Source organism: Humulus lupulus, chromosome 7, assembly GCF_963169125.1.
Source record: "Humulus lupulus chromosome 7, drHumLupu1.1, whole genome shotgun sequence".
In the NCBI taxonomy this organism is placed as follows: Eukaryota; Viridiplantae; Streptophyta; class Magnoliopsida; order Rosales; family Cannabaceae; genus Humulus; species Humulus lupulus.
This window is the reverse complement of record NC_084799.1, coordinates 18,453,487-18,469,360: the sequence shown is the minus strand read 5'-3', so window position 1 is coordinate 18,469,360 and position 15,874 is coordinate 18,453,487.

Below are 15,874 nucleotides of genomic sequence, written 5' to 3'. Positions count from 1 at the left end.
AAACCGTAACACCCGAGAATAGGGCATGGGCCCACAGTGTGATTGCAGGGCATGGCCCTAGATTGTATTATGTGTAAATGTGTAATCTTAGATGAACTATTATATGTTTGAATGGTTATTTCAAAATGTATTATACGTGCGATTATAATGAAATGAACGGCTAAGGCCGAGAGCGGAGAAGGCCGGGTACGGCCTTGGGGCCGGAAGTAACACTCAGCACATGGGGTGCTTATAGCCAGGGTGGGACCCAAGGGATACATGAGTTATCTTGACGGTGAGGACCGAGACCCCAGGCTTTGGTAAGGCCTCTGGGACGGCATGGCCGTGCGTGTTTAGTCTGATGGTTTTCTTATTTATCAGTGGATTATGTCAGCTATATTCTGTGCATATGTTATATACTGTTTGGGTTTTCTTGCTGGGCTTCGGCTCACGGGTGCTCTGTGTGGCAGGTAAAAGCAAGGAGTCAGTCAACCGGCCATGAGTATGGAGAGCGTGGGGGCGGCGCGTACATGTTCGGCCTGCTCGACTGCTTTGGTTGGGGGCATTTTGTATATGGCTGTATTAACTCATTCTTTTGATAGTTAACCTGGTGTAAATCTATTTTTGAGTTGTAAATATTTTGTAAACCTTATTTTTGGGATCCCAGATGTTTGATACTTAATGTTTTCAATGAAACTAAACATTTCCAAAGAATACAGCCTTAAGTTCTGGTTTATTACACTTTTGGTTTTAGAAACCACGTAGAGTCAGTCAAAAGCACGATTTCTGTTTTAAACTCACTAAGTAACGACTCTAAGGTAGTAGGGCGTTACACCCCCCATGGATCCAGTCCAAGAAATCATTGAACAGTTGGAAATAACATTCAGGCTTTTATAAAAGAAATGAGGCCGGGAATGGGACGAAGAGTTCGATGAAGAACTTGAGCCCTTCGCCCTGCATATTTCTAACACCCTGTTTCCTCAAGGGTTCAAAATTCCTCATGTCCCACCCTTTGATGGGAATTTGGATCCGTACAGCCATTTAAGTACGTTCAACACAATCATGTGAGCCAGTAATGTGGGCTACGAGCTCAGGTACATGCTGTTCCCAGCCTCACTCACGGGACCAGCGAAGAACTGGTTTGAAAAATATAAGAGACATTCGATTGCTTCTTGGGATCAATTATCAAGAGATTTCAAGAAGCAATTCAAGGCCATGGTCGGCATTTGGCCCGAGGCGTCTGCCTTGACCAATGTCCGACAACAGCCAAATGAAACACTGAAAAGCTATCTCACAAGGTTTAACTTGGAAGTCGATCGAGCCCGTGACGTCGACGACAGTGGCCATTTAATGGCTATCCGAGCTGGAGTAATGCCTGGAAGTCCTCTCTGGGAGGACATGCAAAGGAAACCTATAAGATCCTTAACCAAGTTCAATTGACGAGCTCAGAGGTTTGTCAATGTAGAAGAGGCGAGGTCAGCATTGAATATGACCTCTCAGCCCATAACTACAACAACAAACGCAAACTATGCCTCGATCTCGGCGTATCCTACGACCTCAAAACCCCCTGGGGACAACCCTTCTAAAAGGAAGAAGAATGAAGGGAATAATCCCGAGGTGGAAGGGGGAAAGAAGAAGAAAGGGGAAAGATATTTCTCCGTATACAAGGTGTATACCGAACTCAATGAGTCTCGGGAGAATATCTACCTGGTTAATGAAAACCAGGTCCCTTTCAGACGGCTTGACCCCATGAGAAACCAAAAGGCAAAAAGAGACTCCAACAAGTACTGCAGATCCATAGAGATATTGGACATACAACCGATGAATGCAGGCAATTAAAATATGAGATCAAAGGACTGATCTCGAGAGGATATTTCAGGCAATATGTGAGAAATCAAAACCCCAATCAGGCTTCCACCAGCCAAAGGGCAGCAGGTGCACCACCTGCCCAGAACAACAATTCCTGAGCAAGGGAGGACGAACAACCCCCTCCGATTGATGGAGAAGATGTCACAACCATCTCGGGGGGACCACATATTGCAGGATCGGGCAGGAATGCCTTGAAAATATATGTGAATGAGCTGAGAACTGGTGACGGGTCTCCCTACGAACCCGAACCCGAACCCGAACCTAGAGCTCCGAAACAGCAAAGGGTTGAATCTCTACCCATAACTTTTATTGAAGATGACACATCCCATGTGCAGTTCCCTCACAATGACCCGTTGGTCATAACCCTTCAGCTCGCGAACAAGAGGGTGCATCGAGTCCTGATTGATAACGGGAGCTCAGTAAATATCTTCTACAAGGCCACTTTAGAAAATATGGGACTCGCGCTTCGCGACCTAAAAGCGTGTGCAACAACGTTGTACGACTTTTCAGGAGAAGGGATTGCCTATATGGGATCCATTGAACTCTTTGTAACCTTGGGAGACTTCCCAGTCTCGACAACCAAGATGATGGAGTTCGTAGTGGTGGATCTTCCATCTGTCTACAACGTACTGTTCGGGAGACCCGCCCTAGTAGGGCTGGGGGAAGTTCCGTCCGTTAGGCACCTGACCATCAAGTTCCCGACTTCTAGTGGCATCGGGATGCTGAAAGGATACCAGGTCGCGAGAAGAGAATGCTACAGCATTTCCGTGAGGGGAAAGAAGTAGACAAGTACATAAATAGTTGTAGTAATTCAGAGTAAGGATGGAACAGTCTTCGAAATAGACGAAGAGATCGATCCGAGAATAGAAGAAAGGGCTGACCTCGAGCCCCTAGAAGAGCTCGAAAAGGTTGATCTCCCAAAAACTATGAAGGTAGGGAAAACCTTCCGAAAGAAACAAAGTAGTAATTAATTTGCTTCCTGAGGAAGAACCAGGATGTTTTCGCATGGTCACATTCGGACATGGTAGGGATAAGTCCGAATGTGATAAGCCACGTCCTTAACATTGATAAGAGCTTCCTCCCGAAGCAACAAAAACGAAGACTCCTGGATGATGACAGGAAGAAAGCCCTGAAGGAAGAGGTCGACAGGTTAAAGGTGAATCGATTTATACGAGACGCCTTCTACCCTGATTGGGTCGCTAACCCAGTACTAGTTCCAAAACCTAACGGAACATGGCGAACTTGTATTGATTACTCTGATCTCAATAAGGCCTGTCCTAAGGACTGCTTTCCTTTACCTCAGATCGACCAACTCGTAGATGCCACAGCCGGGCATGGACTTATGTCATTCATGGATGCTTATTCTAGATATAACCAGATTTCCATGCATGCCCCGGACCAAGAGCATATGAGTTTGGTGACAGATAAAAGGCTGTACTGTTACAACATCATGCCTTTCGGGCTCAAGAATGCTGGAGCCACTTACCAGAGGCTCATAAATATGATGTTCTCTGAGCAGATAGGTAATAACATGGAAGTGTATGTTGATGATATGTTGGTCAAATATAAACATAACAACAATCATGTGGACGACCTTGAAGAATGCTTCGCCGTGCTATGAAAGTACAACATGAAGCTCAACCCCTAGAAATGCTCTTTTGGAGTATCGTCGGGGAAGTTCCTGGGTTTCATTGTGAACGCGCAGGGAATAGAGGTTAATCCTGACAAGATCCAGGCGTTGATTGACATGCCCTCACCTCGAAAGCATAAAGATGCCCACAGTTTGACTGGATGGATGACGACATTAAGTAGGATCATCTCGAAATCTACAGACCACTGTCTCCCATTTTTCAACCTTTTGAGAGGGGGCAAAAAATTCGAGTGGACAGGGGAATGAGAGCTGGCATTTTAGGAGCTCAAGAAACACCTCGCGGATCCTCCTATCTTTTCAAAACCTATCATAGGAAAAATTTTGTACCTATATCTCGCTACAACTGAGCACGCCATCAGCATCGTGCTCATCCGAGAAGACCAGAAGGTACAAAAGCCATTATACTGTAACGCCCTGCTAATTAGGGACCGTTACCAAGTGTGTTTAAAACCAGTGCTGGACTTGCTAAGCAAGTCATTTGGACTAAACGTGTGATTAAGCCACATAAGGGTTTAGGTATTAAAACTTTTGGTCAACTCATAAGCATTTTCATTAAGTTAAAAGCATGTTCTTTACACGGGATCCCAAAAACATCAGCTTAAAAGTTGGATACAACACTCAAGTTACATAATAAGCCGTCCTAAGCGGAAAAAGTTGAGTTCATCCCTAGTTCCCTTGAACATCTCGGCCGTGGTGGTCGAGCAGACCGCATATGTACATGTCACTGCTATAGCCCTCCGACTCATGGCTGGTTAAGCTTCTCTTTACCTTTACCTGCACCACAAAGCACCTGTGAGCTAAAAGACTCAGCAAGAAAACATATTGAACAGTTCACAGTGTAATATAACTATCAAACAGTAATAACTGAAACTGGCGTATTCATTATACAAGTTGGCAACCATAGGGTTACGCAAGCACGTGTCGCACTTCCTTTCAATGTGTTGGCATCCGAGCCAGTCAAGTGCATGTTGCACTCCCAGAGTGGCCTAGCCATGGTGGCCTACACTCCACGTGCACAATGCCAATCTCAGCTTATAAACTGAGTCCTTTAAGTCCTTGACTTATAAGTCAAGCCTCACATGCCCTCGACTTATAAGACGAGCCTTGCGAAGTCCAATATACCCTTGACTAATAAGTCGGTCCCCATTTAACATTCTAATAACCCTCTGGTTTATAAACCAAGCTTCCCAGTCACAACATGCAATCACATAACTCATAAAACATACATATCAATGATTACCATGCATCATAATACATCCAAATAGCAGTCATAGGCATAATCATAATTATGCGCACTCCACGTACTTGATCAGATATCCACAAGCATAATTGTAATCATATTCATCAACAGAGCTCAAGCCTTAATCATGTCTATGCTCATCATTGACTAAACTCTAATCACACATCCACGTAATGGGTGCAGTTTTCTTACCTTCGATCCAAATGCAAGTTACTAGTGACACCCTTTGAGTACGATCCCCGATTCGAGCCTTTAACGTAGCCATAGTCACAACCATAATTAAAAATTCCATCAAAAACTGGAGAATAAGAGTTTCTAGACCAAATCCTAGCCTCTAGGACATCAAATTCCACTAAACAAGGAAGTAGAACCGACCCCGAGCCCAAATGGTTAAGTTCCCGATCTAAAAACCTCATTTAGGTCAAAAATCCCCTTAAGGGCCGCGGCCCTAGAAACCCATGCCGCGACTCGCCTCTAAGTCAGAGGCTCGACCTCCCTGGAAAAATAACACGCGTCGCGGCGCGCCCCTGAGGTGCCGCGACCCGCCTCTGCCTCCGAGCCTTCATGGCTCACATTTCCCTTATAGGGCCGCGGCTCACCAAGAACAGAGCCGCGGCCCAGCCCCTCGAACCCAGAATTTTTGGGTTTTTCCTTTAGCCGAACCCAACCAAGAACAACTTAATTACACCCTAAATCTTCCAACTCAATTCCCACGCTTAACACAACCCTTTCCAGCAACAAAACCCAGCTAATTACCATAGTAAAACACATCAAAATTCCCAAACTCAACCTTCCAACTATCAAGCATGCATAAACTTAATCTTCAGTCAATAACCTCAGAAACATTACAAGAAGTTGAATTTAACTCTTACCTCAAAGATGAAAAACGCCCTTGAACTAATCCCCAAGTCTAACACTTTGATTCCTAAGCTTAACCACCATTTGTTCCTAAAAAAATCTTCAAGCTTCATGAAAAAAAACAGAGAAAACGTGGGAGAGAGAGAGAGAGAGCTGCTGAGTCTTCTTTCTTTTAATTTCCTTAACCTTCTCAGAAATTCCCAGCTCACCTTACACTATACTTGAAGGGAACAATGACTATTTTGCCCATTGCCCTTAGCTTATTCATCAAGTGTTCACAAGGACAATTTTGTCATTTGCCTCAAATCCCGCTATCCACAAATTATATCCTATAATTCCTGTTACTTCCGATATTCTCACACGATTACCAATACATCCCCATTACCCACCAATTCCCGGTAATGTACTAAAATACTCCCAAGCTCACCCCGAGCCGGGTATAAAATTCTCGTTGTGACTTTTCCGCTAACTTGCTCATCAGGATCGCCTCTCGTCGAGTTACCCAAATATATCCACATAATAATGTGGTCTCAATCATACAAACACATATTTACATTTATACCCTGAACAGGTCAAATTACTAAAATACCATTCTTATAAGAAACGGGCCCACATACACATATTTAATATTTTTGACATACAAGCATAATTATATTATAATATAATTCACATAATAACTCAATTATTGCCTCCCGACCCCCTAATCCAGGCACTAAGCCACATTAGGAAATTCGGGATGTTACAACTATCCCCTCCTTATAGGAATTTCGTCCTCGAAATTTTACCTGAACAGCTCGGGATACAGGTCCTGCATAGTTGATTCCAACTCCTAGGTCGCCTCCTCGGCCTTGCTGTTCCTCCATAATACCTTCACTAAAGGTATAACTTTATTCCTCAGGACCTTGTCCTTCTTGTCTAATATCTGGACTGGCTGCTCCTCAAAGGACAAATCTGACTGCAGCTCTAGATCTTCATAACTCAGCACATGAGTCTCATCAGAAACATACTTCCGTAGCATCGAAATATGAAACACGTTGTGCACGACCGACAACGCTGGGGTAATGCCAACCTATAGGCCACATGACCGATCCTTTTCAGAATCTCAAATGGTCCTACAAATCTAGGGCTCAACTTGCACTTTTTGCCAAATCTTCTCACCCCCTTGAGTGGCGAGACTCCGAGGAAGACATAGTCTCCCACCTGGAACTCCACGTTCCTGCACTTCGGATTCGCATAACTTCTCTGTCTACTCTGCGACACGAGCATCCAAGCTCTGATCTTCTCAATAGCTTCATTGGTCCTCTGAACTGCCTCAGGACCCAAGTATCTACGCTCACCCAACTCATCCCAATGAATAGGTGATCTGCACTTCCTACCATAAAACATCTCATAAGGAGCCACTCCTATGGTCACCTGATAGCTGTTGTTGTAGGAAAACTCTATTAGGGGTAAATATTTACTCTAAGACCCCTCAAAATCCAATACACATGCTCTCAACATGTCCTCCATTATCTGGATAGTCCTCTCAGACTGTCCATTAGTCTGAGGATGATACGTTGTACTAAACTTCAGTTGCGTGCCCATTGCCTTCTGCAAACTTCCCCAAAACTTGGAAGTAAAGGTTGGATCTCGATCTGACATGATCGACCTCGGAGCTCCATGAAGACGTACTGTCTCTCTTATATAGAGATCTGCATACTGGTCAACGGTATAGGTCGTTCTCACTGGTAAGAAGTGAGCTGATTTTGTATATCTGTCTACTATCACCCATACTGAGTCATGCTGACCCACTGTCTTAGGCAATCCCACCACAAAGTCCATTGCGATGTCTTCCCACTTCCATTCTGGAATGTCTAAGGGTTGTAATAATCCTGCAGGTCTCTGATGTTCAGCTTTGTTCTGCTGACACGTTAGACACTTGACTACATACTCAGTCACATCACCCTTCATCCCCGACCACCAATACAAAGTTCTTAAGTCCTGATACATCTTTGTGGTGCCTGGATGCAAGGAATACGGGGTGGTATGAGATTCATCTAGAATCTCTCGTCTAATAACAACATCCATCGGAACACAAATCCGACCCTTATATCTTAGCAATCCCATGTCAGATATAGAATAGTCCCTAGCTGCTCCAGCTAGAACATCCTCTCTAACCTTCATTAACTGTGGCTCTTGTAACTGACTCTCCTTTATCCTTTCTAGGAAGGTAGACTGCAGGGTAATGTTGGCTAACTGGCCCACTACTAACTCAATCCCTGCTCTGGTCATATCTTTTGCTAACTCCTTAGATATCTGTCTCACACTATACAACTGCCCTGGACCTCTCTGACTTAAGGCATCAACCACTACATTGGCTTTCCCTGGATGATAATGAATATCACAATCATAGTCTTTCACTAGTTCCAACTAACGCCTCTGTCTCATATTCAAATCCTTTTATGTAAAGAAGTACTTGAGGCTCTTGTGGTCTGTATATATCTCACACTTTTCTCCATAAAAGGTAATGTCTCCATACCTTCAATGCAAAGACCACTGCTGCCAACTCCAAATCATGGGTTGGGTATCTCTGCTCATAATCCTTTAACTGTCGTGATGCATAGGCAATCACCTTCTCTGCCTGCATAAGGACACAACCTAACCCCTGTCTCGAGGCATCACAGTAAACCATAAACTTCTCCTGACCAGTCGGAAGACTCAAGACTGGGGCGGTAATCAGACGCCGCTTTAACTCCTGGAAGCTGTTCTCACATCTATCTGACCATGTAAACTTCTGATTCTTACGTGTTAATTCCGTCAATGGGGACGATATTCTTGAGAATCCTTCCACAAATTTCCTGTAATAGCCTGCCAACCCAAAGAAGCTTCTAATCTCAGAGGCATTCCTTGGCCTTGGCAAGTTCTTAACAGCTTCAATCTTAGCTGGGTCCACCTTGATCCCATCTCTACTAACGATATGATCTAAGAATGTCACCTGTGGTAACCATAACTCACACTTCTTAAACTTCACAAATAGGCTATGCTCTCTCATTCTCTGCAAGACCAACCTGAGGTGTTGCTCATGCTCCTCCTCTGACTGAGAATAAATCAAGATATCATCGATGAAGACGATCACAAACTGGTCCAGATAGTCTTTGAACACTCTGTTCATGAGGTCCATAAAAGCTGCTGGGGCGTTAGTCAAGCCAAATGACATAATGAGAAACTCATAGTGCCCATATCTGGTACGGAAAGCTGTCTTGGGTATGTCTTCGTCCTTAATTCTCAATTGGTGATAACCAGATCGAAGATCTATCTTTGAAAATACCGTTTTACCTTGCAGTTGATCAAATAAGTCGTTTATCCTTGGCAGATGATACTTGTTCTTGATGGTCAACTTATTCAGTTCTCTATAGTCTATACACATCCTTAGAGAACCGTCCTTCTTCTTCACAAATAACACTGGCGCACCCCATGGTGAGAAACTGGGTCTAATAAAACCCAGATCCAATAACTCCTGTAACTGTACCTTGAGCTCCCTTAACTTTGTTGGGGCCATTCTGTAAGGTGCCCTAGACACTGGCTCTGTCCTCGGTGCCAGCTCAATAACAAAGTCGATCTCCTTGCGCGGCGGCAATCCTGGTAAATCTTCTGGAAACACATCCAGGAATTCACAGACCAACCTAGTCTCCGATGGCCCCACTGGCATGACCTGAGTGGTATCAACCACACGGCTAGGAATACTATGCAGCCTCCCTGCAGTAGATCTCTAGCCCTCAATGCTGAAATCATAGGTATTTGGGGTCCATGCACAGTGCCAATGAATATGAAAGGTTCCTCACTCTCATGTTCAAAGGTTACCATCTTCTTCTTACAATCAATGGTTGTTCCATATCTAGTTAACCAGTCATTCCCAAAATCATGTCAAAGTCGGACATAGCTAATTCTATCAAATCAACCGATAGCTCCCTGCCATCTACCATCACCGGTAAAGACCTAACCCATCTCCTGGAAACCACAAATTCCCCAGTGGGTAGTAACGTCCCAAATCCCACAGCATAAAACTCACAAGGCCTACACAAACTATCAATAATCCTACTAGATACATAAGATTGTGTAGCACCATAATCAATTAGCACAGAATAAGATATGCCAGCACTAGAAAGCTGACCTGTGACCACTGAGGGCCTAGCCTCAGCCTCAGCTTGTGTCAATGCAAATACTCGAGCTGGAGTCGAGGTGTCTAGCTTCTTAGGTTCTTCTTTCTTCAGTCTTGGGCAGTCTTTCTTGAGATGCCCCACAAGTCCACATACAAAATAGGCTTTCGCCCGACACTCACCCAGATGACGTCTCCTGCATCTGGCACACTCCGGATATGTCTTCCAATTCTCATTGCCGCCCTGGCGGCCAATCTGTGCACTCTGTGGCCTCCTATCAGGTCTAGGAGCTGAACTAGTATCTGGAGTCTTCCTTTTCTGGTCGCTGGGGCCTCCGCCCCTACTGGATCCTGAGAAAGGAGGTCCCGTCCTCCTCATATCCCTCCTGGTTACGTTATCGCACCAGATCTTATTCTCAGCTCCCTCTGCAGTAAGGGCTCTCTCCACTACTTGAGCATATGTCATCACTCCAAGTACAGTGGTAATTTTGACATCCCGGGCTATCATAGGCTGTAGCCCCTGAAGGAATCTTTCCTTCCTTGTCCCATCAGTGGGCACCAAGTCTGGAGCAAACTTGGCTAATCTATCAAATTTCAGGGCATATTCGGTCACTGACATATCCCCTTGCAACAATTTACTAAATTCCTCGGCCTTTGCAGCTTTAACGATCTCATTGTAATACTTTTCATTGAAAAGGGTTTTAAACTCATCCCAACCCATTGCAGTTGCATTTCTAGTTTGGGACACTACCTTCCACCAAATTCGGACATCCTCCCGAAACATATACGTGGCACAGACCATTCTTTTATTGCCCACATCTCTCATGAAATCCAAAATAGATGTAATTATATCCATCCACTGCTCTGCCTTAAGTGGATCTGCGCCACCCTTGAAAACTGGAGGGTGCTGCTTCCTGAACCGCTCATATACCCGCTCCCAGCGGTTCTCCAACTCTGTCTGCTGCTGTACGACCGGTACTGGAACAACTCCTAGTTCAATTAAGAGTTTCTAAGGGCTTCCATGGGCAAAATTGTCCTTTCCAAACTATTTCGTTAATCATAATTAACACTCTCCAATTCCCGCTATTCTCAAATACCAATAATTCATATCCCGTTACCCTTATACTCCTGACAACGCTCTAATCATTTAATCATCCCGAGACTCACCCTGAGCCCCGAACTTAACCTCGTTATGACTAGACCGCTAATTAATATTCCAAGATCGTCTCATGCCGAATAGCTCGAACAAACCCACATTATAATGTGGTCTCAACAATATGTCACCGACATGCATACAAATATACCATTATGCCCTTAACGGGCCAAATTACCAAAATATCACAATAATCAAATGTGGACTCACATGCATGCATATAACATCATATTATAATATAATTCACATAAACATGCATAATATCATTTAATGGCATAATTAAACAGTTATGGCCCTCTCGGCCTACTAATCCAGCCATTAAACCGCATTAGGGATTTTGGGGCATTACACAAAGCCAATCTGTAAGCCACTTGACCAACCCTCTCCAGGATCTCAAATGGACCTACAAACCTAGGGCTCAACTTGCCCGTTTTCCCAAACCTTCTCACCCCTTTCCATGGCGAGACTCTAAGGAAGACATAGTCTCCCACTTGGAACTCCACGTTCCTACGCTTGGGATCTACATAACTTTTCTGCCTACTCTGAGAAGTGAGCATCCGAGCTCTAATCTTCTCAATGGCCTCACTGGTCCTTTGAACTGCCTCAGGGCCCAAGTATCTCCTTTCACCTGTCTCATCCCAATGAATGGGAGATCTGCACTTCTTACCATACATGATCTCATAAGGTGCAACTCCAATGGTAGACTGATAACTGTTGTTGTAGGAAAACTCTATCAAAGGTAGATACTTACTCCAAGATCCACCAAAGTACAGTACACATGCCCACAACATGTCTTCCAATATCTGGATCGTCCTCTCAGATTGCCCATCTGTCTAAGGATGATAAGTAGTACTAAACTTCAACTGTGTACCCATGGCCTTCTGTAAACTTCCTCAGAACTTGGAAGTAAAAGTAGGGTCCCGATCTGACACGATTGACCTAGGCGCTCCATGGAGGCGCACGATCTCTCTCACATAGAGATCTGCATACTGATCAGCTGTATATGTAGTCCTCACTGGCAAAAAGTGAGTTGACTTGGTGTAGCAATCCACTATCACCCAAATAGAATCATGCTGACCAACAGTCCTGGGTAAGCCTACCACGAAATCCATCATGATGTCTTCCCACTTCCACTCTGGGATATCCAGAGGCTGTAGTAACCCTGCCGGCCTCTGATGCTCAGCCTTGACCTGTTGACATGTCAAGCACTTAGCCACATACCCTACTACATCTCTCTTCATCCCCGACCACCAATACAACGATCTCACATCCTGATACATCTTCGTGGTGCCTGGATGCAAAGAGTAAGGTGTAGTATGAGATTCATCCAGAATCTCTCGCCTCAAAGCAGTGTCTAACGGAACACATATCCGCCCCTTGTATCTCAACAAGCCTAACTCAGACACTGTATAATCTCTGGATGCTCTAGCCAAAACATCCTCTCTGATCTTAATCAGCTGTGGATCACTCAACTGACCCTCCTTGATTCTCTCTAACAGTGTAGACTGTAGTGTAATATTAGCCAATTGGCCCACCAGCAACTCTATACCAGCTCTGGTCATATCATCAGCTAACTCCCTGGCTATCAGCCTCATACCATAAATCTGTCCCGGACCCTTCCGGCTTAAAGCATCAGCTACTACGTTGGCTTTTCCTGGATGATACAAAATCTCACAATCATAATCTTTAACTAACTCCAACCAACACCTTTGTCTCATATTCAAATCTTTCTGAGTGAAGAAGTATTTCAGGCTCTTGTGGTCTGTATAAATCTCACACTTCTCTCCGTAGAGATAATGCCTCCATATCTTTAAAGCAAAGACCACAACCGCCAACTCTAAATCATGAGTGGGATATCTCTTCTCATACTCCTTCAACTGACGAGAGGCATAAGCAATTACCTTCTTTGACTGCATCAGAACACAACCCAAACCCTGATGAGAAGCATCACAATAAATCACAAACTTCTCTTGATCTATCGGAAGGCTCAGAATCGGAGCTGTAATCAATCTCTGCTTCAGTTCCTGGAAGCTGTTCTCACATTTATCTGACCACACAAATTTCTGACTCTTGCATGTCAGCTCAGTCAATGCAGTAGCTATCTTTGAGAACCCTTCCACAAAACGCCTATAATAACCTGCCAATCCAAGGAAACTTCTAACCTCAGAAGCATTCTTTGGCCTTGGCCAATCTCTGATTGCCTCAATCTTTGCTGGTTCTACCTTAATCCCCTCCTTACTGACAATGTGCCTAAGGCAAGATACCTGAGATAACTAGAACTCACACTTCTTGAACTTTGCAAACAGTCTGTGTTCCCTCAGTCTCTATAGAACCAACCTTAGATGCTGCTCATGCTCTGACTCAGACTGAGAATATACCAGTATATCATCGATGAAGACGATCACAAACTGGTCCAGATAATCCTTGAACACTCTGTTCATTAGATCCATAAAAGCAGCATGGGCATTAGTTAATCCAAATGACATGACTAAGAACTCATAATGCCCATACCTGGTACAAAAAACAATCTTCGGTATATCTCCCTCCTTGACCCTCAACTGATGATAACCAGAACGAAGGTCAATCTTTGAGAATACCTTCTTACCTTGCAACTGATCAAACAAATCATCTATCCTTAGCAAAGGATACTTATTCTTAATTGTCAGCTTATTCAGTTCTCTGTAATCAATACATATCCTCAGAGAACCATCCTTCTTCTTTACAAACAGAACTGGCGTACCCCAAGGTGAAAAACTAGGTCTGATAAAACCCAAATCCAACAGTTCCTATAACTGTACTTTTAACTCTTTCAACTCAGTTGGGGCCATTTTGTAAGGTGCTCTAGACACTAGCTCCATCCCTGGTGCCAGTTCTATAATGAACTCAATTTCTCTGTGCGGTGGCAACCCTGGCAAATCTTTTGGAAACACATCCAGGAATTCACAAATAAGTCTGGTCTCTTGTAGCCTCACTGGCACGACCTGAGTGGTATCAACCACACTGGCTAAGAATTCAATACAACCTCCTTGCAATAAATCCATATCCCTCAATACAGAAATCATAGGTATACGAGGTCCATGCACAGTACCAACAAACACAAAAGGATCCTCACCTTCAGGCTCAAAGGTGACCATCTTCCTTCTGCAATCAATGGTTGCCCCATACTTTTCCAACCAATCCATACCCAATATCATATCGAAGTCAGTCATAACCAACTCTATCAAATCCACTGATAACTCTCTGCCCTCCACTGTCACTGGAAAAGATCTGACCCATCTCCTGGATACCATTAACTCTCCAGTGGGTAACAAAGTTCCAAACCCCACATCATAAAAATCACAGGGTCTACACAATCTATCAATATTACTACTAGCAACAAAAGAATGTGTAGCACCAAAATCAATCAATACATTATAAGGGGTTCCAGAACTAAGAAGCTGACCTGTAACTACTGTGGGAGAAGCCTCAGCTTCTGCTTGTGTTAATGCGAACACTTGAGCTGGGGCTGAGCTGTCCGTTTTCCTGGGTTCTTCTTTTCTTGCCTTAGGGAAATCCTTTTTAAGATGGCCCACTACTCCACATGAGAAGCAGGCCCTTGCCCTACATTCTCCCAAATGACGCCTCTTGCATCTAGGGCATTCAGGATAAGACTTCCAGGCTTCATTACCACCTGGACGACCCATTAAGATACCACGGGGCCGCCTATCAGGACTTGGTACTGGGAAGGTGTCAGGAACCTTCCTCTTCTGCTCACTGGGGCCTATACCCCTACCAGAACCCACAAATGGAGGACCTGTCCTCCTGAACTCCTTTCTGGCTGCACTGTCTCGCCAGATCTTGTTCTCTGCACTCTCAGCTGTGAGTGCCTTCTCAACCACCTGTGCATAGGTAGTAACCCCAGCCACAGTGGTAATACGCACATCACAGGCTAATCTTGGCTATAGCCCCTGAAGAAATCTCTCTCTTCTGGTCCCATCAGTGGGCACCAGCTCCATGGAAAATTTCGCCAAACGATCAAATTTCAAGGCATACTCAGTGATTGACAAACCTCCCTGAAGTAGCCTATGAATTCCTCAGCTTTTGCCGCCCTGATAACATCATTATAGTATTTCTCATTGAACAGAGTCTGAAACTCTTCCCAACTCAGGGCATTAACATTTTCGGTCTGGGTAATAACCTCCCACCAAATTCGGGCATCCTCCAGAAACATATAAGTGGCACAAGCCACCCTTTCATTACCAGTCACCCTCATAAAATCTAGGATGGTGGTAATTATACTCATCCACTGCTCCGCCTTGGCAGGATCTGCACTGCCCTAAAAAACTGGAGGTTGTTGCTTCCTGAACCTTTCATAGAGAGGTTCCCATTTATTTCCAACCTCAGGCAGCTGCTCTGCTACTAGTACCGACACAGGAGGTGCCTCTGATACACTAACCACTGTAGGTGCTTGTTGTTGTCTCAGGAGACGAAGCTCTTCTCCCTGTCTCAACACTGTAGCCTGTAGATCATTAAATAACTGCTGCCAGTTTGCAGGAGCTGGCTGTGGAATCTGTCCTTGGTCATTTTCTTGACCCTGATTGTTATTATCCTGGCCTTGATCACTCTGGCCAGCTGAAGCATCTGTCTTCCCTGGATTCATTCTTATCACTTATACCTTGCTGAAACAATGATCAATACGGCCAGTCAGGTATTAATAACTAAATCTTTTGCCGCCTTACGGTCCAAGAACAAACAGATAGTTATCATATTCCACAGTCATACAAATATACAATTGGATACATGAGTATAGTATATAGCACTTAGCATGTATCACATAATAATTCACAATCAACAATACTAATAAGTATGTTCCAGCAATTTCAGTACTATTTAGCACACGGTTGTTGAGAATGTATTATTCAGGGCACAGGTTTAACATGGTGTCTTATGCATACAGGTAAATCATATATACCATATTTAAGCAGTTATACATATAACTACGTAAATAGT